The 24,959-nt window shown below is 37.0% G+C and overlaps 1 long non-coding RNA gene across 2 annotated transcripts in view; it reads left to right on the top strand.

Annotated features, from left to right (window-relative positions):
- Positions 1 to 24,959, top strand: part of LOC306666241 — a 44,516-nt gene that overhangs the window by 12,126 nt on the left and 7,431 nt on the right. The gene's annotated exons all lie outside the window — the stretch shown is intronic.

The following is a 24,959-nucleotide window of genomic DNA, read 5'->3' as shown; positions in this document are numbered from 1 at the left end:
ACCAGGTCTTGCTCAGCCATCAGCTTCTTCTCGTCTTGCCATTACCCTGGAGTACCCAGGGTTCTTGGACCTTACAGGAAATACTGAGCAGCTGAGGGTCAGCAGCAGAGGTGCAGCTCAGTGCAGAGTCAGGAAGACTGCATGACATTCCACAGTGAAGCAGAGACAGGCCACATAAGCACTGCACAACTTTGGCCACAAGTTTGATCAATGATTCGTTAAAATAAACTAGATGAGAATACTGTGAGAGTTATTCATGGATGCAATATCAGGAGGTCAGAAAAAAATACTTTTGCAATTATTCAGTCCCTTTAGCAAAAAAAAAAAAAAAAAAAAAAAAAAGGGATTGGACATTTTTCTTTGGCCTCTTTAGGAAACACATACAGTGCTTATCTTTCTCCTCATGGCCACCAGTACTGGGGGCTACCTAGTACCATCCTTCAAGACCATCCAACCTTCAAGAGCTCACAGTCTGGTTGACAGGCACAAACATGAAAGAGGTTTCCATACTTGGGGCCCTTTCTCATCTCCCTTTCGTCTAAAAGGCCTTGCATTACCGACAATAACAATGGCTAGTGTTTGAGCAATTAACTGTCTTCATACAATGGCAAAAGATAACTGATATCTTTACTTTCTATTAAAAATGGGAGAGTGAGCAATTTGTCTGATACTACACAGATCTCTCAGATGATGGCACTAGTATTCAAACCAGGCACTCTGCTCCACAATTCATGTCTTTAAAGATGAGGTGGTGTGGCCTTGATGAGGTTTACAATTGTTGAGATTTCACAGACGTATAGGAACAGAAAGGACGTGAGACTTAGCAACTGTTGCACAGTAAGAACCAGGAGAGCCAGAAATAGACTACTTCTCCCCCCATTAATCAATTCCGTTCTCTACTATCCCCATCATGTTGCTTCTGAAACCAAAACTACTCATGCAGGAATGCTCATACATGTCACGTAAGGGAGTTCAAGGTCAAACTGTTGAAAAAAGACCTATAGTAGCAGTAGCAGTGAGTGGGTTTATTACAGGCAGCCTGCTTGGAGTCCGAGAGTTATTTCCAGAGCCAGCCCACCACACCAGGAATTCCTCCTCATCTTGGAAGCTGGCTCCCTCCATAGACAGGCCTGGCACCTAGAAACAATTCTGTGGTGAGAAGTGATTAATTAGACATCACAGAGAGCCCCCGAACTTTGAAGAAGCATGCAAACTACCATTTACAGGGTTTATCCAATTAGAATGGTCACCAACTTTTGGGGCAAATTCAAATGTCAGCTTAATATTCTAGAATTGACTAGAAAGATGCAAGAATTACAATCCAATCCAAACACCTCTGTGAAAGTCACACCTATGCAAAAATCATCTTCCAACAAAATTTTACTTGGAAGTTTTAGAAGGCATAACAATTATTTTTCATAACCATTTCTCATATTCATCTGAAAGTGCTACAATTGAAGGAGGTAGTTTTGACTAGTATTTATCACTAATCAAACAAAATAATGACACCAAAGGCAGTAAATAATGAGAAACAAAGCCAGAAAATTAACTTGTCCAGAATTAAAAAGACAAAATCATAAGCCAATGATCACTAGTGACATAAAGGAATTTGACAAATGTTTCTTCTTTGATTCATTTTAATTTCTCAGGGCATTATTGTTTAGAAGGCTCCATCTCCCACCACCATAGAAATTTTGTTGTTTTGGGTTTTTTTTTAATGAGGGATTGGGGATGAAAGGAGGAAAATGAAAAGGGAAAGGAAAAAGCACAATGGTAAATGTGATTCCATAGAAAATTTTTATAAGCAATTTTCATTGTTCTAAAATACTTGATAATCATTGCCAGTACCTTGAAGATAGAGCCATCGTGCTCTGTCCCTAAGCTAAATATACTGCGTCTGTTAAGTTCTAACATAACATTTCAAGAAATGTGCATCTAGAGAGGATGATCAGTATGGTATGAAATTCCCAAAATACATCAGATGAGGGAAAGTGGAAGGAAACAGGGATGCCTATAGTTGAGAAGGAAAAAAAAAAAAAAAATACAGAAATGTAACAGCCAACATTTACAGAATGTGCATAACGTACCAGATAGAGGGATATGTGGTCTGCATGTATCATCTCATTTAATCCTTACAACACATCATATGGGCCATTATTACAATTTGCAGATGAAAAAATCAAGGATTAGAAATATCGCTCATCCAGGATCACAGGCTGGCAAGTAGGGGAGGGTAGACCTTTTGACAGTTCTGCCTTTCCTGACAACCTAACACCTCCTGCAGCCTGCTTTAGTGGCTGCAATGCAAGAGACAAGTGCCCATTCTGGTGTCAGAGACAGTGTTAATAGACTCAGCGCCCTAGTACCACTGCTGCCAGTGCCTGAGAATGTGAGTTCAGGGAAAATCATCTCAATGCATCAGGGTTCCATCATTTCTGAAACAATAGTTTATATGATCACAAAAATTTTTAAAAGCTCAAATTCTCTCATTCCAAGTTTTAAAAGTATATTGAATAAGGAATGCATTGTTTTTTTTTTTCCCTTAATCGAGATGTTAAAATTGGAATAGGCCTGGTGCCATAGTGCATGCCTGTAATCCCAGAGGTTCGGGAGTCTGAAGCAGGAGGATAGCAAGTTCAAAGCCAGCCTCAGCAAAAGTGAGGCACTAAGCAACTCAGTGAGACCCTGTCTCTAAATAAAATACAAAATAGGGCTGGGGATGTGGTTCAGTGGTTGAGAAGTTCAATCTCTGGTACAAACAAAACAAAAAACAATTAGAAGGAACAGAATATAAGGATCAGAGACATTGATTAAAATGGAACAGAGATGTAAAGAACAAATGAAATTATAGGTCTCAATCTCATTCGATGTTGAATACATTTAATCAGTATTTTGATATGTTTCCTAAAAATGGTATAGTAGAACCAAAAGTCACCCCAGAACTCAGCTTTTCCAAGGTGAAATTCTAAAATTATATTCTTTGTATCCTCTAATTATTTTTCTATCTTTGAGGCAGTGTCTTTCAAAAGTATTAATCAAATTCAAAATCCCTTACATGCTAAAATGACTTCAGTAATTTGAAACAGTTTAGATATAATTTGACAGTACTAATATAAAATGTTTTAAACATCCATACCCAACCAAAAAAGAAAAAAATTCATGTTGATGATATTTATGGAACAATCCATTCTCAAATAAATTATTTTCTATCAAATTATTTAAAAATAAATTAAATAATTTATTTTTTAAATTATTTTCTATCAAAATAAATTATTTTCTATCAAAATAAGGTTATGATAAAAAAAGACATTGATAGAAAATCCATGTTATATAGCCATCTACTCTAAAAAATTAAATTGTTCTATGGTAATGAGATAGTGGTCTTGTTTTCTATTCTTAATTTCTTTACATATTAATGCCAGTGCGTACATTTTGTATACCAGGTGGCTATCTCCATCGGGTACCCTGTCAACATCTCAACTCTCTTTGCTCATCTTGTCAGTCTGTGAAAACTACAGAAAGTTGTCCCCAAAGAACTTTAAAATATGACGGCCATGAGCAGCCCTAAGTCTCTGATCCAAAGTAACCTCAAGGGTAGATCAACTATCAGGACAGCAGGACCAACTCAATGGGACTAGTTTATAATCCATTGAGTTAACATATCTTAAACAGATTATGGATGTCAAAGGGGAGGAAGGAGAGGCCTTAGGGAGGTAGGAGGTCAGACAGATTAAAAAAATGGCAGTGTCTATCCAAATGATGTCCATAGGTTAACAAGAGCCTTCCCATGTAGACATGGAAGTAAACAAGGCCACATCACTGAGGGTAAAATCTCTCAATGGTCTACCTGGAAGTATATGCAGTGCTCTTGGATGTACACGTAGGATTTTCACATTTCTATGTCACTGATCAACCATAATGTATAAATAAAATAGCTTCACTTTTACATGACTAAATATGAATCGACCACACCTAAACACTCCTGTCCTTGTAACAAGTCAAACATAACACATGAAGAAATATGCATAAAACAGAATTCTATAACTCCATGATTCATCACAATGAGAACATTCAAGTAATCGGAATCATGGTTAAAAAATAGTACATTGCCAGGCTCCCAAAACTTGTACCCTTACCCCTTCCTTAGCAATACCCCCCTACTATCTGAACTTAAATGATTGTTTTTTAATCTTTGAAGAGTTGTACACATTCCTAAAACTGTGCTTCAGATTCCCAAACTTTCTGAAAATGCAAATATACAATATAAGGGGGAAAAGGCAGCAAAGAATATATAATTATTTGAACAATGTAGATGGATATTGTGGTGATACTGTAAGTGTAGTTTATTTCATAGTGCTTCATTATGGACAGAATGTGATTTATTCACTCTATTGTGAATAGAAATTGGAGCCAATTCCAATTTTTATACATACAAATATGCTATGAATATTCTTCTATGTTTCTTAGTACTTTTGTGAACACATTTCAACTGAGTGAACACATACCAAAGAGTGGAGCTTCTGGGCTGCAGGGTATGCATACTTCAACTTTAGCAGATAATGTCAGACAGTTCTGCAAAAGGGTTGACCCAATACAATCTCTCAGCAGTGTGTGCCACTTCTTAGTTCTAGACCACCATCAATACTTGGTATTGTTACCCTTCTGAATTTTAGCCTATTGGGTGAAAAAAATTTGAAATCACAAATACAGCTGAACTGTATCAAACATCACATGTATCTAGTTAGACAATAGTTTTTGCTAATGTGATAAATTATGATATTTAAGTGTTAAACCCATGTTACGTCTCTGGAGTCAGCCCAACTTGATTGTTACATGTTTTTCTTTGTTTTTTGTCATTTTCCTGCTGGGGTTAGAAACCAGGGTTTCAAGCATGCTAGGTAAGCATTCTCCCACTGAGTCACATCCCTAGTCTCATATTATCTTTTTCATATGACTCCAGAGTTGGTTTCTCAGTCATATTGTTAATGACTTTTCCATGTAGTTCAATAAAATAGGAATATATACAATAGTAGGCAAATCAATGCCCTTCCCTGCAAAATGTCCATATCCCAATCCCTAGAACCTATGAATATATTATACAGCAAAGGAAAATTAAGGTTGCCAAATAGTTGACTATAAAACAGAAGAATGTTCTAGATCATACAGATGGGCCAGAAAAATTTAAGAGTTCTTAAATGCAAAGGCTGAGGCAGGAGAGGAGGTCAGAATGATGCAAATGATAAGGACTAGAGTGCAGGGACTTTTAAGGAGCTAAGGAATGCAGACAGCCCCAGGAAACTGGAAAGGGTGAGGAATCTCCCCTAGAGCTTCCAGGAAGGAATGCAGCCCTACCAACATGTAGATGTTAGCCCAGCGAGATCTGTGTTGGATTTCTGACATAAGCAACTGTAAGATAATAGATTCATAGTGTTCTCAGGCTCTAGATTTGTTGTAATTGGTTTATAGTGCATTAGAAAAGTATGGCACATGCTTAGGTAGCCATTATACAAAGGAAAGCAAGGAACTCTCAAATCAATTTCTTGCAATCAGTTTCACAGTGTTGGACATCCAGGTTATGCTGGTCTCACAAAAATTTGTGTTGTATGCTCCCTCCTCTTTTCCTGACTCAGTTTGAAAAACACTTATTACTTTAAGCATTTTGAGGAACTCATGAGGCCATCTGGGCTAAGGGTGTTCCTGAGGAAAGGTTTTAATTACAAATTCAATTTCACAATTATAGGACGAGTCTAGTGTAGACTGTCAGTTTTGATAGGTTACACTTACTAGGAACTTGTAAATTTCAGTAAATTTTCAAAAATTCTGGTGTAAAGCTCTTCATGATATTTAAGATCTTTCTAATGGTTACTTTTTTGCAGGTGTGGAGTGGGTAACCAAAGATTGAACCCAGGAGCACTTAACCACTGAGCCACATCCCCAGTCCTTCTTTTATTTATTTGTTTTTCATTTTGAGACAGGGTCTCACTAAGTTGCTTAGAGCCTTGCTTAGGTGCTGAGGCTATCTTCAAACTTGAGATCCTCCTGCCTCAGCCTCCCCAACTGCTGGAATTCAGGCATGTGCCACCACACCCAGCTCCAGCCCTAATGTCTTCAGGACTTACAGCATCAGTATATTTTCTTGTTACTGGTATTTGTACTTCTTTCTTAATCTTCATTTCATCAAAAGGTTATCCATTTTATTTGTCCTTTCAATGCTTTGGGATATGTAACTCTTGTGTGTGTGTGTTTCCTGTCATTAATTTGTTATCTTTATTTTTTCCATCTATGTTCTTGGATTAAATTTGCTGGTATTTTTTTAATTTCTCACACTGAATGTTTATCTTATTAATATTTAGACTATTCTAACACAGCTATGCATTTCCTTCCAAAAAGGCGTAGTTTTATTGCATCTCACAAGTTGTAATATCCAGTATGTCAAAATCATATGCAGAAATCCTCAAACTATTTTTTTTTAGACTAAATAGGAGTTCCTTAGTACCAGTTCTTTTAAAAAAATAATAAAATAGGATTTTTCTAGATGTCCTTTTGTTAATTCCTGGCTTATTCAAATTGTGATCACAAAACATTCTATAGGATTTTACTCCTCTGAAATTAGTTGAAACTTGCCTTTGGCCCTGTAAATATTCAATGTTAATAAACATTTACATATGCTGAAAAGGAGCATGCTGGAGCTGTTGGGTTTCCTATATGTTCACCAAGTCAGGTTTTGCTAAATGAGCTGTTTAAATTTCCCAAACATTTGCTAGGACTTTTCTTCCCAAAGGTTCTAGGAGTTACTCAGAGTAGTATATTAAAATGCCTCTCTACGGCCAATGCTGTGGTTGGTGCATGCATGTAATAATCCCAGCTTCTCCAGAGGCAAGGCGAAAAAATTTGAGGTCAGCCTGAGCAACTTGATGAGACCCTGTTGCAAAATAGAGAGGGCTGGGGGTTTAAGCTCAGTAGTAAAGTGCTTGCCAGGCCCTGGTTCAATCTCCAATATGGGTTTGGGAATGATCACTCGCTATGGAAAAAAAAAGAAATCCTCACTGTGGCTATAGATTTCCTCGTTTCTCCTTATAGTTCTATAAACTTTACGTTGCGGTTATTTCTTATTACAAATTAATGAACTGGCATTCTTGTCTTTACTTCAGGCTTCCATGAGTGTTATTTAGATAGAGGGACTCAGGATCAAATGGGACAGTGGTCTCTGGACATGCATAGCATTTCTGGGTCAGGGTTTCTCCAATGTTATGCTATAAACATCCTTATATCCTTGTCAGTCTGGTGATGTCTGTAGACACTAAGTTTTCAAATGACTGAAATAGGATAATAAATTAAGTCAAGTCCTCTAAATGTAGTTATCAAAATGGTAACTATAATTGTTATTGTAACACAGGGTTTCATTGCCAGTATGCTCACAAACAAGATCTTCTAGAAGTTCTGTGATATCTAGTGATCAGCACAAACAGCTTATTTGCAATAATTGCATCATATTTGCAATAATTGTTATGTGATGTGAAACTATCTGATCTCAATTGGAGACAAAGTCACAGGTTCTGCTAATACTACAATGATTTATTTTCTACATAAAAGAAATGTCCAATTTCAGGGAGACATTAGTGAAAATAAATGTTTTTTTTTTTTTCTGTTCATGTTCACAAACACCTTGAATTCCATCTATTATGTGGTTCATGTTCACAGACCACATGCTAAGAACTGTTGCTTCAGACTGTCAAATCAGAGGTCAACCTTCTAGAAAGTAATGATATTCTCACCTCCAGCTTGCAGGACCTGTTTGTTTAAAGCCTATTATACATTTTTCTCCCCCTTTCTCATTACTTTTCATTCTTCATTTTACGAAAAAGAAAAAAACACCACAATCTCCAATTTTCTACCAGATTTGCTATTTTAGCTAGTGACAGAAATCATTCTATTCGGGAATATGATTATTTCCTTCTCTTAATACCTATAGCAGTATTTTATTGAATGAAATACAATGTTACATATTACAAATATATGCTTTGCAGTTCTGGGGATCAAACCCAGGGTCTACAACATGCTAGGCAAATGCTCTACCACTGGTCCATAGACATTTATATACCAGCTTTATTGACATTACCAGATGGTAAGTTTGTTTGGAGTTTCACTCATCTTTGTATTTCTTACAGTGTGAATACAAAAGACATTCAACAAATATTTGTTAAAATGATATAATAAACTTTGTATCTAAGTTTTAACCAAAATTTCATTCTATATAGAGATCAACTGAGTGAATGATAAATATTTGACTGATTTTTATAGTCCTATTTCTTTCTTGAAAAATCTAAATCTAGATGAGATACTAATTTATTACTATTGGTCTAAACTTGAATTCCCCTGCCATGGTTTGGATGAGTGACCGCTAAAAGGTCCAGGTGTTTGAGGCATGGTCCCCTGTGGCACCATTGGAAGGTGGTAGAATCTTTAGGAGAGGGGGCCTAAAGGTAGGTACTCAGGTCATTGAGTGCCACATGGTCACAAAAGTATTGTGGGACCCAATTTCCTCTTCACCTCATGAGCCAGAAAGCAAAATAAAGAGTTTACTGACGCATTTGCTCCCCAGTATGCCAGAGGTCTGCCCAATTTTAGACAGAACCTCAAAATCCTTAAGTCAACTACCTTTTCTCTTTGTAAGTTATCTTGGCTATTTCATTATAGTAAAACAACATAAATTAACACACCACTCAAATGCCCATGGACATGAAAATGGACAAACTCTTATATTTTCATATAAGCAGCAATAAAAAGCCAATTAGCTTTTGATACAACACAGGTTAATCTTGAAAACTTCATAAGAGAAAAAGATACCCAAAAACAGACACAAAATCACACATACTTTTAGATGAGATTTTTAAGACAATAATATATGGCAACAGTAATCAGATGGTGGATGTTTAGGGACCAGATTTGACTAACAAGGAGCACAGGAGAACTGTCTATGAGGATAGAGATGTGCTTAATCTTGACCTAGGTCTATGACTAGTCTAAAGTACATTTGCATACATTCATGAAGTTGTGCACTTAACAGACCTGCATTTTGCCACACACACAATTATGCCTCAAAGTTAAAACATTAAAGGAAAAAAGATTGCTACCTTCAGAAGAAAGCCATTGCTAGGCATAATTCTAAATACTGAATATCAGTCAACAAACCACCGTGATGTGAAAGTGAAAAAGTGAATAGTATATTGTGATTATAAACACCTTCTGACCAAAGTAAAGCATACGGTAGAAACATAATTTGAATAACAACCTTTCAGAAGCACTCTTCTTTCTTGGCTTCCTATTTTTATTACACCTTAATGTCTATATTAATACATTCTCTTAATACACTAGCCATAAGGGTTCATAGTAAAAAACAATTATAGAAAAATCCAAATAAGCATAAAGAAAATTAACTATCCATAGAACTACCACAGAGGATATTTCCTTTTTGTATTGGCTAATTATTTGTTCTACTATTGGAATATATCCAAGTTAACAAGGAGTTTTTAAACCATAAATTCCAGGATCCTTTCAACATTGAAGATATTCCATTCTAATTGATTCATTTCTCATTAAAAAAACCAAAACAGATAAAACAAGAGACAGCTAGGATGTTTTGTTTCATTTTTCCATGATAAATAAAGGAAACATGGATCTTTGTGACATTTACAAAATTAGTTTCACATTAAAGACTATACTAAGTCTAATGAGACATGTTTGGGCTTGAAATTCCTGAATTTCAAACACCAGTATCAGGGACCTTGGAGGCTCATTTCCTAAAGAATTCAAAACCTTACGATGGGGAAAACAGACTCAGTCTTAAGGATGAAGTGGCTGGGGGGTTCCCAAGACCTGCAGCAGCGCTTCCCCATGAGGGGTCAAGGAGTAGCCAAGAGTTCTGTGGTCAGTGCATTTAGCAAACAGTTCATATCTTTTCTCACACTGAGAAAATGAGAATTCACATATAAAAGTCCTATAATTGAGAAACCTTATTTTGACTGAATAGTCCCTAAACTTCTTTGGCTTCCTAAACTGTTGTCCTTCTCCCAACTTAAGTGACAACTAAGAACATCAAGATGAGGACATACTTTGGAAACATCACACATCTGCCTTCTGTCCTTATCACTACAATCTTCCTCAGACACCCCAGTGAGCCCCCCCAGCAAGCCCATCGCCACTCCTCACAGATGCCTTGGTGGCTCCGATGCCCACCCTTGGTACATTCTTCAGCATGAAAGCTACTCTCATTTTTCCTTGGGTCTGCCTACCTGGTGAATGCCCTCTCATCCTTCAGGGTCAAAAGATCCTGCTCTGCCCTGCCAGGAAGGCTTAAGCAAACCTTCATCAAAACTTCATTATACATGCCAATTTTCTTCATTCTAGACTTTTCTGCAATATGTTATAATAAACTGTTTTCTTGTATAACTCCACATGTGCAAGTCTAAAAGTAAGGTTCCTAATGGTTGAACTTTTGCCTTTTTATCTTTTAAGAAAGCAGACTAACAGGAGAGTTTATTTTTTTCATAGTACTCCCTAGGGACATTCTACCACTAAGCTACATTTCAGCCCTTTTTATTGTTGAGGTAGAGTCTCTAAATTATGGGCTGGCTTTAAACTTGCAATTCTCCTGCCTCAGCCTCCCAAATTATAGGCATGTGCCACCAAACCTGAATTAGGAGAGTCTTAGATATTGGTTAAATAAATAATTATTGTTCAGGGAGAAGAATTAAAAATAGCAGGGGTTGGGGTATAACTCAATGGTAGAGCAATTGCCTACCATATGTGAGGCCCTGGGTTCAATCCCCAACCCTGTAAAACAAAAGAATAGCAGATTAAGGTGTTCATGTTATTATTTGAACAACTAACATATGATGTTTGAAGACTTTCTAAAAGTATCTCTCCCCATCTTTCATACAAGACAAACTAAATGTCACTGAATTCTACATTTAAAAACAATTAAAATGATAAATTTTGTTATTTCTAAATTTCATCACAATAAAAAAGCGAATGGGAAGAAATATTTATCTAATTGTCAAGGGAGAAACACCTAGAAAAGTACTGCCAGTATCTACAATTTAAATCAATTTCTTTGAATAAACCAAAAATCTTTAAATGTATTGAGATGAAATTGAAACAAAACAAAACTGAGGGGAAAAAACCCACAAAGTGAGAAGAAAGAGCAGTAAAAGTAAAGATACATGATTTTATTATGAAATTAAAACACAAAGAGCCCTTAATTACAGAGAATAGAGAAAACATTACTGAAAATGACATCCCCATTAGTACCACTTAAATTGCAAGGGACAGCTTATAGCTCATGTGCAACTATAAAGTAAGCTAACTGGTTTTACAATAAAATACATTTTAATACTGTGTAAGAGCTGTCTATGAGAGAGATTTTAAGCCTATTCCACAGATTCCCCAGCAGGGAGGTTGCTTCAACACTTTGATATCTGACAGACAGTTGTTAATAACAGATTCCTAAGTCATTTACTTCTCATCAATTTTCTTCAAAGGGGACAACACTTCTAGTTTCAGACTAATCTGCAGTGACTTTATAGGCAAACTGCTTCTTTATTCTACAACTTTAATCAAAATCTCTAGTGTTTAAAATATATGCAGAAAAAGCAACTAAAATGTGATCCTTCATTCAGGTGACTTATATAGATCAAACACATTCTGCTTCTTTCATTTTTGCCATTCTTAAAAATTAAACATCCTTCAAATCTGTTCGACTATGGGTTTAACCCCAATACCACCACCACACACACACAAACACACACACAAAAAAAATTGGTTTAAGATTTTCCAAATTTTCCCTTATAAGTTAGATGATATGCAACTCAGATGAAAAATGAATAAAGACAGCTCATCACATAAAATGTGTCAACAAAAAAGACACTTTGTTAGAAACAGTACAGCAAGTCAACAGCAGTAATAATTTTTTTAAAACCAAGAAAAAATTCTGGAATTTCCTTGGTTCACCTCTTGTAACTTACTTTTATCAAATGTGGAAAAAAAAAAAAGGCGTAAATGTCTTTATCTGTTTACTTCTATGATTTGGTAAGAGATAAGTTCAACATTTATTGTCACCTTTTATTGAGATTGAAGCCAGGAATCATAACATTTCCCCAGGTGCTATGGTTTGACTATGTCCCTTAAAAGCTCCTGGGTTGGAACTGTAGTCCCCAAAATTCAAATTAAATTTGAATTTTGAGAGACTTGAAAAATAATTAGGATTAGGTGAGGTCATGAAGATGGAGACCCCATGCTGGCATTACTGAAGTGAATTCTTATGAGGAAGAGATCAGAGCTAGCCTACCTGCTCCATCTCACCCTGCGATGACCTCCACCAAATTACAAAGCAACATGAGGCCTGCACCAGATATTAAGCACATGTTGATGCCAAACTCTTGGACTTCCCAGCTCCAGAACTATGAGCTAATTACACTTCTATTCCTTGTAAATTACCCAATCTCAATGATTTTGTTATAGCAACAGAAAATAAACTAAGATACCACAATCTGCCATAGGCTATATCAAGTTAACAGATTTATTTTCCACTACTTTTTGGAGACAAAGAGTTCAGGATCATAAACTAGAAGAAACCAGTTCATACAGAATAAGTCTAGCCAAGTAAGCATCAACTACTTCCACAACACTGAGCATTTACTGAACAGTCGACTCCCCCAGTCACTGACTGAACACGAGGAACACTCCTCATGTCTGTTTCTGACCCCTTCAGAGATTTGGACCAAGTAAGTAAATTTTGTAGGCACCTAAGTACCTAATAATGAAAGAAGTACAGAATTGAAGCCATTTACCAATTCTGCATGACATGTCACAACCTTTCATGATGGGGACATAACTTCTCCCAAATGACTCCAGAACCAAATGCCATTATTTTGCTTCTGGATCCTTTAAGGCCGAGTGTTTAGATCTCAACACTGTGGATGCATGAAACAGATCTTCCAAACTCTGCCTATACCCTCTGCCTATCCCATAACACTCTCTCCATGTGAGTCTATATTTGAGTTTGATTCTTCCTCTGCTGTTTTCTTGGAATTAAGGCTACCTGCCTAGATTGTGGTCCCAGTCCATCCCTCACAACTTAGCCAACTTCCCCCCAAATCCATTTCTGACATGCCAGATTTATGACACCAACTAGCCTACCTTCTAGCTAGCCAAATTTCAGACCTCAGCATTCCTTGGCGGTCACACGTTCATTGCAATTTTTAGACTACGTGATCTACACAATAAAGGGGATGAAGTTATCTTGCTGTAATGTCCAAGTTATTTTGAGAGGCAAGCGAAGAGATACATGTGCATAACCAAAGAGGAAGAGCTGATAATAAGGACTCCAAATCAAGACGAGACACACATGTACCAAGTGAAAGATCACATCTTGTCAGGAGAATGGGAAATAGGCAAGAGATTCCATGAAACTATGTGATACATCAGGTAAGGCTTGTCACAACCGAAGCAAGGCAACTAGAAACTGCATCAGAGCAACCTTTAAAGCATAATATATGTGAACATAGTCAATGGAGAGCAAGTCTGGTTGTTTTCACCAAATCCTTTGTTTTCTCTAAATAACCACTGATTTAAAAGAATCTCTGGATAATATCATGGGGATGGCTGTTGGGGAGAAACAGAATAGCACACATCATCTCTAACACTGGGGGAAAAAATAACAAAACAAATGCATACGATAAACATGCTCTCAACCCTCTGTAAAACCCACCAGCAGCCAGAACGTTTGGAACTGCATTGTGGAGCTCTTCTCTCGTCATTTAAGTTACATACGTCTACCAAGAACTAGTAAGCTATTCGGGCCAGTTAGGTCCATTATTTTAACTGAGGAAACTACACAATATTGGTCAAACTGATGAAATACGAGTTCAAAAATTCTTTCTACAAAAACCAAGTTGAATGCAATGGGACTCCTTGGGTGCCAAGAAAATTTGCTGCCACACTAGGTGAGTGCTAGACAACTACAAACAATTAAAGGGAAACTGATAAAAGTCTAGAATTCTACACCCATGTCAGAAGAGATTGAAGTGCTAGCGTAAGAGTCTTATTTATGAAATGAGACATCCCAAGATACATTCAGATCCACATTTCTGTCATATGGAAAGTGCATGTCGGGTAGGAGAGATGGATTTCCCATTTCTGTATTGTTTTGCTTTGAAAGCGATTATGAGGGCAAGGTGATAGCCAAAGACTATATGTGAAAAAAGTTCCACAATAACTATCATAGAGTCACGAAAGGGTGATCGTTAAAATATTATGGTCATTATCATCAAGTGATTTTAACTACCTACATTATCATTTGAATATGTTACAATGAGCATCTTGCATATTAGAGGAAAATGAAGCTATTTTTCATTTTCATTTTGTGGTTACTATAAAAAGAGAAGACAGACCTTGGTACTTAAATTTAAGGAGAAAAATTAAATCAATGTTTAGACATTGCAGGAAAATTATTTGTGATCCTTGCTGACAAAGGACCCACTCTGATGCAAGAGGAGAAAGACTTCAGTGACCCACCTCTGCCATCCGATTTCCAGAATCTAAAGCTCCATTCCTCAGGGGACTGGGGGATGGGCCGTTTTCAACCTCTTGCACTCTTGGTATCTAGTGCCATTCCTTTGTCTAGCTTTACTTGTATTTTAATAGAAAATTAACTTTGCCTGTTTATAGCTATAGCCCATAGAACTATTTATAACTCCAGATCAGCTTGCCTTCTGGTGAATTTTCAACATTTAACTATAGCCTAGTGTCACCAGTTATTAATACAAATGTAATAACAATGTCTTATTATTTGGCTTCCTAGCAGGGAGTGTCAGATTGGAAGATGCTTTACTTGATGCTAATCACAAAGGATAGAGGCCTTTGACATTAAGTCCAATAATACATTCCCAGGTATAAAAGGGGGTTATAGTCTAAGGAACTCAATTTTTTTTTTAAGAATGTGCATTAGGTACTTTACCTAAAGTTAACTTACATGTAGGAAGAATTAATGCTTGCAAAGGTTACCTAACCTGTGTGTGTTTCCATACTGATAAGAAGTGGTAAAACAGGAATTCAGATATACCTAAACCCTCTGAATCACCGATTAGACAGGTTCAATGTGTTCAAGGCCCTGCACATGACAGTCATGAAATATCTGGTCCCTGTTTTTGCTAGTAACTCAATTAGATAAAATCTTAGATGTAGATTTCATAAAATTAGGTTTACTTTTTTTTTAAAAAAAGATAAATTGATCTATACTTGGTCAGGAAATACAAAGCAAAAAAGTAAAGTGCAGAAAAACACAGACACACATTTTTTTAAAATCTAAAAGAAAATCAGGCTTACTTTTCAGGCATCATTTTACCTTAGATGTTTTCTAGAGCTGTTTGTCTCTACATTTCTCCAGGACCATTCAAAAAAAGAATATTCTAGAACTACTACAGATTGGCAGCAATTTGCCAGTGGGTCTGCTACAAAAACACATCTATTCACTTTGAGTTAAAGGAACAGGGCTGAGAAGAAGCATTTCCAATGTGTCATTTACATGCATACCAGATTATTCTGGAAACTGTTTCATGCAAAGAAAGGCTCCTGGCTAGAAACTGAACACACCTCAGTGCAGCTGCCTTGGCTTATGCAAGAGTCCTGACAGACATCATGCTGGCCTGTTTCACTTCATGGGTCCTTTCATTCCATCTTAATTCATTTGGTTTTGCTTTCAGTTACACACACACACACACACACACACACACACACACTACTAGGAATTGTTACTACTGTATTTAATATTAATATCAAGAACATGTGTTCTGAGTCCATCAAAATGCATATATCTTTCTCTGAGAAAAAGATATGGTTAATTCTATACATCTCCTCTCCTGAAGTGATGGATCATTCACATGTTATGTATTCTATAATGTACACAGCCAGACCTTCAAATCAAGTCAAATGCAGACATCAAACACAAAATAAATCAACCCACAAGATTTGTAGAATGGCATGGTTTGCAAATGATCTGCTTTCCATTTTTCTCTATGTATCCAATTACTACAAAAACAAGTAACAGAAGAACGCTGAACTTGGGTGCCAGGAGTTGTGCCTTCTAGTCCTAACTCTGCTACTTCCCTGTGGTATAATCGTGGACAAGTGCCTTAACTCTCCAGTCTTAGTTTCACAATTTATGAAAAGATGAACAAAGGGCTTCTAAGAGCCTTTTCTGTCTAATCCCCACTTTGAAGACTATGAGCCAGCCTATCAAACTTCTCCGCTTTGAGCTTCCAATTGGACCAAGTGTGAACATTTACACTGTCTGGCATTCCCATTAAGGAAAGACTGTTCTGTTACATGACTGACCAACCATCTGCTCTAACCCTTAAAAAAAAAAAAAAATCATATATATATAAATATAATATAAATCTATAAATATATAAAATAAATATATTTATATAGAGAATGAGGAAGAAGAAACCTATGAAATGAAATTTGTGGTTGACAGTATTGAGATAGAATGTTATTTAGATTATCCAAAATTGCAAATGGAGTTTGGAGGTACTATTAGATGTTAAGTAGGTTCCATTTCATAATTAACAGGTGTAGAAAATAGTGTATACTAAGTAACAAAAATTTCTTTCAGTTATTTTGTTTTTTTTTTTTTTTTAAAGGCATGCCAGGAAGAAGTTGACTCACTTTTTCCCTTACTTATCCTATTCCTAAGTCACTTATCCAACTCCTGTGCTCCGGATGGGGGAGGTGAGCCGGAGTAGGGCATGAGTCATTAGCAATTAATTACTGAGTTTTCTAAGCCATGATCATCTTTCCTTTTGAGCTTCCCTCTAAGTATCTCTAAGAACTTTTAAGTATTAATTATAACACCATCTTCAAATAATTTTGGCTTTGATTAAAAATTACGTGTTCTACTTCTGGTTACCATATTCAGATGTGGAGCCTGAAGAATCCTAGAAGGCTAGAGTCTGGAAGGATGCTGAAGTACACCAAGCCCCTCCCTCTCATTTTACAGATGAGGTTTTTGAGAGCATGTAATCAGAGGACTTGCCGGATTTCACCTGCTAGACAAGAAGCAGGTTTTGCATAGAATGCGCCACATCCTGTTCTCTGAGGCCTCCCTTGAGGTTGTGCCAAAATGACATTTCATAATAATCTTTCATCCACTTACCTCCTAAGTTACTTGAGGCAATTTATGAATAACTTTCTTAGACACAAAGCTAGCCTGTGGGTGGGAACATAATCTAGGGGGACTTAAACAAGACCTATTTACCTCCATGAAATTTTTAGTATTTGAGTTACACACTGAAAAAAAAAAATCAAAAATCAAGATAGATGGATGATTTGCATACCGTTTTGGAGATGAATGAGATGAACTATGTTCAAGCCTAAGAGAGCAGTCCCTGAACATTAAAAAGCCTCCTTGATCTGTATAGTAACGTTAGAGATTGGGTTCAAGCATTATCTGTAAGAGATTACAGGTGAAATAGCTTCTTTATTTTTTCAATTGACCTATAATGCCCAAGTTTCTCTGGGGCCACTGAATGGAGAACGGAAGGCTAAAGGAGTATAGGTGTGAGTGAAAAACAGACCACCGAGAGGTAGCTAAAGAAAGTTTCAGTTAATTCACAGCATGGCACACATCTGGCCTTCAAATGCCACTTATCTCAAGGGAAGGTCATACTGATGTGGCTCAAAGTTGAGCCTTTAGAATCAGCTGGAGCAGGCCATCCTCCAACTGGCAGTCATGAGACCCTGGACTTTATTTATTTATTTATTTATTTATTTATTTATTTATTTATTTATTTATTTATGTGTTGGGGATTAAACCCAGGGCCTTGTGCTTGCAAGGCAAGCACTCTACCAACTGAGCTATCTCCCCAGCCCCTGGACTTATTTCTTGACCTCCTAAAACCTGTTTCCTTATCCATAAAGGAAGATAAATTCCTTTCCCTCACAGAACTAGTGAGAAATTAAATAATACACATCAGAAACAAATGGCAGCTACACGTGAGTACTCAATTAACTCTAAAACTTGCTTAAACCAAAAGCATCTTCTTCTTGAGATAGCCCACATTCTCCTTTAAATGTCTCTGGAAAACAAATAAAAATTGTTTTGAAATAATTGGTCCATCCTTACTCTGTTTGACCTTCATGGTTGATATAGTTGTGAAGAGCAAAGGCATCCTTGGGACATTCCCTGGAGGATGCCATTTTACTTCTGTCCTGGAAATGTATTTCTAAATAAGACTTTAATTCCTTTGAAGGAACAGGGATTAAACTAATTCTGCTGGTCACTTATTTTTATGTTGTAGAGACATTCGGAAATTATACTGACCTGGATCTCATTAAAACATCTAATCTGAATACTTCATTCTTTGTCTCCACCCTTGCAATATCCTTCCTGGGATTTCTACCTTTTGTTTGCTGGTCTGACTCAGACTGTATGCTTCAAAGGAAGTGCAGATGATAACGTGGGGGGAAAAAAAAAAAACAGTAAGAGTTGAAATACAAATAGTGTTAATAGAGTACAAAATCTGGAAGTTTCATGACCCAAGAATGACCTTCAGAGAACAAAGGTGTATGCTTTTTGGTTATGTTTTTGTGTCTTTTCTTAAACCTGCATTCCTAAAGATAAACATTTTAATCCAAATAAAGCATAAGCAATTCACTTTTTAGAATTTCTAAGAATATTCCTTGACTATCATCTTTTTCATGTAATCAGTTTAATTTTTTCTACCTTTAGGGCCAGAGTTATTTAATAGAAATGATGCCAAGAGATCTATATGGCTAATGTTCTGCCAAAAATAAAGAATTAGCTTTCTGCTTAGATTTATCAAAGTTCTACTCCAAATTAGAGGTAACTCAGTTTTATATTGGCAAAATATAAGGTCAGGTGTTCCTAACATTAGTTATCAGTAGCCTGAAATCAATGATTCACTTCAGAAAATATATTCTATCACAATTTTAAATGAGGGCTGTGTGTATCCTACAAACGTCTCTCATCTCTTTTGTTCTCATGCGCCATCTAGTGGCACTTAAGGGAATATTTAGCTAAATTCTCGGGCCCAATCCTGGCTGTAAAAATAAAAGCCTCAGTCTAGGAACAATGTCTAGTCCAATACCCAGCTTCCATTTTCCACGTGAAACCAAGTCATTGCTTTCCAGAGGTGAAACAGGTGATTACAGAGAGACCCGGGATTAGATTTTATTCTGGGTGCCTCAATTTTCCCTATAATTTATTTACCGTTTGTCATTATCACCAACACTTCACAATTTCAGCACAGCACAGAACAGATAAATACAATGTTCATTAAATTAAAAAGTGGTTTAAACTCAAATTCAAGTGTCTAATGTTTTCCATCATATGTGGAAGCCAAAGTAAAATAAAGGGGGCCGAAAGGATAAGATTACATAAAGAACCAATCAAATACAAATTAGTAGATGAGCAAAAGGAAGTCAAGTAGAAGAAAGAGAGGGGAAGGGGAGGGAGGAGGGGAGGAAAAGAGGGATCAAGAACTGAAATCATTTTTCGTGCATGTATGAGTTTGTTGGGATGATCCCAACTACTAAGTATAACCATAGAGCTCTAATAAAAATAAAGTGGCTTCAGAGACAACTATGATTTGGGGCAAGAAATATACTTCATTCAGATGCAGTTCCACCATCTGTGAAATGGGTACCATACCTACCACATAATATCTATCCCAGAGTGGTCATGAGGAAATAAAAGAAAAAGAACAAGCAAAGTGCCTAGCAGAGTTAGTGACAGGGACAGTTTTTTAATGCTGAATAAATATCTTTAATAGTGAGGTTCTCAGTCAATCCTCCACTGAATCAGCACGCACAGGGACAAATCCCATATGCTTTTGTTCAGAAACCAGAGTGCTCTTTCTACCAAGAGTCGTTCTCCTGTGATGTACACAGTACAGTCATTGCTCTCACCTATGACACTGTAGTGGTGACAGGTGGGGGTCTAACCTGTTCCCCACTTTGTAAGCCAAGTAACCTCAGACTTTCAACTTGACAGTATTCCAGAGACATTTCAACACCTGTCAAATTGGAATGATAACACCTATCTCATTGTTTTTTCTTTGGGAGGATTAAATGTGCTGATACTTGTACCTGGCACTTAATGTATAAGTGCTAAATGGTAGCTATAATCTAAAGCAAAACAAGTCATTTACTTAGTATGTGTGCTAACACTGTTGTAGAAATACTAATATTTAATGAAACCTAAATTTTCAATAAAAAGTCTGCTTTAGCATAGAAGTTGATATCCTTAATCAGAATTAACTAAGAAAACTTCTGTATTTTTAGGCACTTCTAACTTTTTAATATATCTTCCTGAAAGATCTTTCTGATAGAAGCATTCGTTTTGGTTTTTAACAAACATTCCGTACAATTAAACACATTCCCCCTACTGTGCTGTGTTCATGGTTATGACTTGTCTCTTAGTCCCCACCCTGACTCTGAGGTAGGGGTATTTACCAGACTCTGCAGATGAAGAACTGAAGTAGATGATCCCAACTACTAAGTATAACCAGAGAGCTCTAATAAAAATAGAGAAATAAATCTGAGCTAGCAAAAGAAACAAAAACCAAGAAGATTCAAATCAGGAATGAGGCCCGAGTTGTAGTTCAGCTTGCCTAGTATGCTCAGGGGCCTGGATTTGATCCCCAGTCCTGCGGGGGATAGGAGATCCAGGAATGTTTATAGCCACTATGTAAAGGGCCAGCAAATTGTTTACCTTCACTAAATCTGTTTTCCTTAGACATAAAATTATAAAAAGTATATGAGATGGTGCAAGAAGCTGAAAACTCAACTTTTAAAAGCAAATATTACTCCATAAATCTGAATGGCGAATCCAGGTATTTAGTTATTTAAAATTTAACAATAAGTTCATGAAGATTTTGTTAAATCACTTTGGGCTACTATAACAAAAATATAAACTGGGTAGAAAATGAACAACAGATTTCTCAGTTCTGGAGGCTGATTAGTCCAAGATCAAGGTAGAATGTCTCTGGTGAGGGCCTACTTTCTACCTCAGACAGCTTCTAGCTAAAACTTCACACCATGAAAAAGCTAGCTGGCTCTCTGGACACTCTGTACAATACTGGGGATTTAACCCAAGGGTACACTACAGCATTTTAAATTTTTATCTTGAGATAGGGTCTTGCTAAGTTGCCCAGGCTGGCCTCAAACTTAGGGTCTTGCTAAGTTGCCCAGGCTGGCCTCAAACTTGTGATCTTCCTGCTTTGCCCTCCTGAGTCATTGGAATTACAGGCGTGTGCCACTGCATCTGGCTTCTCTGAGCACTCTTATAAGAACATTAATGCCACTCTGGACAGTTCCACCCTTTCCTCCCAAAGGCACCACCTCCTAATGCCATTACCATGGGAGTCGGGTTTCAACATATGAATTTTGGGAGGACCCAAACATTTAGTGATGGTAGCATTTTTCTGTTGGATTTTCTTATTTGCATTCTAAAAATTATAATCTCAGTGCATGAATTGATATCTAATTCAGAACTCATACCAGGTATGCTTATGCACACACCTGTAATCCCAGCTACTTGGGAGGCTGAAGCAGGAGGATGGCAAGTTTGAAGCCAGTCTAAGCAACTCGGCAGGACCCTATCTTTAAATAAAAAATAAAAAGGGCTGGGGATGTAGCTCAGTGGTAGAGAGCCCCTGCGTTCAGTCCCTAGTATAGCAAAAATAAAAATCTTTAAAAAAATGAAAGAAGAGATCTATTCTTATGTAAAAAAAAAAAAAACAAAAATACATAACTACATCTCTTAAGAATATGCATTATCAACTTGCTTGCCGATTCCACATATTGTTATTCTAAATATTGAACATTAAAAAAAATCTCTCTTTAATTACTCATTAGCTAATCCCAATTTATTTTAGGGAATCTAAAGCAAGGGAGAAAAATGCCACTGATAAAACTAAATATTAGCAGCAATAAACACTGCTATTGGCATTTGTTTTTATTTTCCTTGTCAAAGACATTTATAATATAGAGTATTGTTATATATTTAATATATAAAGTATTATTATATATTACATATATAAATATAAAGTAATATAGTATAATTAATCTTATACTCTTACCATTCAATCAACAAACAATTGGAAACAGGCTACTGCTGAGATAGTACTGACATGATAACAAACAGTACTGGCCTCAGTTCATGCCTATATAAATCACCTGGCCAGGAGTGTGAATTCAGTAGCGGTTTTTGAGATAAGAGAATTGAGCTCTTGAGAAATTAGCCCATTAGTGTAGTGACTAGGTTTGGCGTACAAGAAGAGGAGGCCATTCACCGTCATGTCCATAATCTTTCCATAACACCATTTGTATTCTCTTCACAACCCCTCATAACTCTGGTGTGTTTCTTCTAATTATTAATTGACAATAAATTGTTTATTTATCATTTACATCTTTTAAAACATATATACCTTGTTAAATAGCCAAGAGTTAATTAACACATACATTACCTCATGTACTTATATAGTAGAAACTCTTAAAATCTACTCAGCAACTTTTAAGAATGCAATACATCGTTATTAACTATAGTCAGGCTGGGGAGATAGCTCAGTTGGTAGAGTGCTTGCCTTGTAAGCACAAGGCCCTGGGTTCGATCCCCAGCACCACACACACACACTCAAAATCTATAGTCACCATGTTATACAATAGATCTTACACTTATTCCTCCCAACTGAAATTTTGTTCTGACAATGATGTCATCAAACCACCCTCCTTCCCAACCTCAGATCCCTAGTAACCAGCTTTCTACTCTCCGCTTGAGTTTGACTTTTTAAAATTCCACATAAGTGAAATCACATGGCATTTGTCTTTGTGTCTTATTTCACCTAATGTCCGTTAGTTTCTTCCATGTCATTGCAAATGCAGGATCTTTAAGGCCAAATAGTGTTACATTGTATTTATACATTTTCTTTATCCATTCATCCATTGTTGGACACTTGGGTTTCTTCCATATCTTAGCTATCATGTATAATGCCACAATGAACATGGAAATACAGATATCCTTCTGACATACCAATTTCATTTTCTTTGGATATATTCCCAGTGGTGGGATTGCTGGACCATATGGCAGCTCTATTTTTAGCATCTTCAGGAACCTCCAATATTTTTTTCCATAATGGCTGTGCTAATTTATACTCCCATCAAGATATGTTTATTAATGTTGTCTTTCTCCCATCAAAATGGGTTCCAGGAAATCAGGAATTAATCTCTCTCCTAACCCCTATATTCATAGTGCTTAGGATAGTAGCAGCTAACAAATAGATGCTCAGAATATATTTACTGAGCAATGAATGAGATAGCATAAGTGACTAAAAAATAACTTTCTCTTCCTGAGTAATTTGTATTCTTCACCCTTTGCTCATAGTTATTGTCCTTTCCTCCTCTCCACCCACTATGACCAATCTCCTAGAGCCTCAGTTAATTTAAAAAAAAAAAAAAAAAGTGTCTTGGTCTGAAAACTTCATAGACAATGACTGCTTGGTAGTGAGCTGTTGGCAACCTGCCCTTGAGCACTAAGGATATTTGCCCTCGAAGCACACAACCTTCCCTCTGATCGAGAGGCCTTTCAGAGTGGTTGTACCCATCTTTGAGCCTTTTTCTTATATGTCTTCTCAGACTAGATGCTCTCATTCTGTAACATGAACTTTGCACATCTCCATCACGTCTAGGGTTACAGGCTCTAGATGAACGTAGTATGCACTTCTGAATCCTAGTTTGTTTTGCCATGCTAGGAATTGAACCCAGGGTTTCATGCATGCTAGGTGAGCGCTTTACCACTAAACCACATTCCTAGCCCTGAATCCTTGCTTTCTAAATTAAAACCTGGACATCACTTAGTACTGAGAGACAGAAAAGCTCATATCCACAACTTCCTTCAGAAACCACCCCCCAACCTATAGTTGCTCTAGGAAGACCACACCCAAAGTACTCAGGAAGGCAGTAGGATGACCTTGGGGCCTTTCTAAAGTACAATTCTCCTATCCTGTGGAAAGGACAGTGGGTAGCAGCAGACTAGTGCTCCAGGCTGAGGAATGGTTTATAAGGCTAACCTTCACCTCCTGCTTTAGGAGTCTGTAAGCAGAAGCTGCACAGAATACCACATCCTCCTGATGGAGCACAAGAAATTAGACAAAATGGTAGTCCTGTTAGTATCATATGGCACCATCCTAGACTTGGGAGTACTCTACTTATCCTTAGCCTGGTTATCCTCCACATTATATCCTGAATTTCACCCGACTGTTAAAATAAGTCTTTTTCTTGGCCACTTTTAAATTATATCTTTTTTTTTGGGGGGGGGGTACCAGAAATTGAACTCAGGTGGTTACCGGAAATTGACCACATGCCCAGGCCTATTTTGTATTTTATTGAGAGACAGGGTCTGAGTTGCTGGGCACTTCACTTTTGCTGAGGCTGGCTTTGAACTTGAGATCCTTCTGCCAAACCGCTGGAATTACAGATGTGTGCCACTGGGGTTGGCAACAAACTACATCTTGTCCATCCAAAGCCCACATCCACGGCTGGGCACAGAGACCTACAGAGCCCCATGGGGCAAAAAGCAGAGACCCCTGCCCAGCAAGAGGTCCAGGGAATGAATATATGTTGAAAGTTTGTATACTACTACCACTTTACCCAACCACCCTCAACCATCTACATTATGTCTGAAGTTTGTTCATACCAGGAATCCAACACCTATGAGCAATGCAAAAAGCAGCAGTAAGTGCTTCATTTTGCTCTCATAAGGGAAGGAGTCATTTGTTAATTTGCAGATCAGACACCATACTAAAACTCTATAGGTAAATAAAAATAAAATACATGTTGTGCGGGCAGGACCAACTACATAAATTATGGGTTTCACTGAAAAA

The sequence above is a fragment of the Sciurus vulgaris genome, assembly GCF_902686455.1.
Source record: "Sciurus vulgaris genome assembly, chromosome: 7".
In the NCBI taxonomy this organism is placed as follows: Eukaryota; Metazoa; Chordata; class Mammalia; order Rodentia; family Sciuridae; genus Sciurus; species Sciurus vulgaris.
The sequence above is the reverse complement of the archived record's forward strand: the minus strand, read 5'-3'. Positions and strand labels throughout refer to the sequence as shown.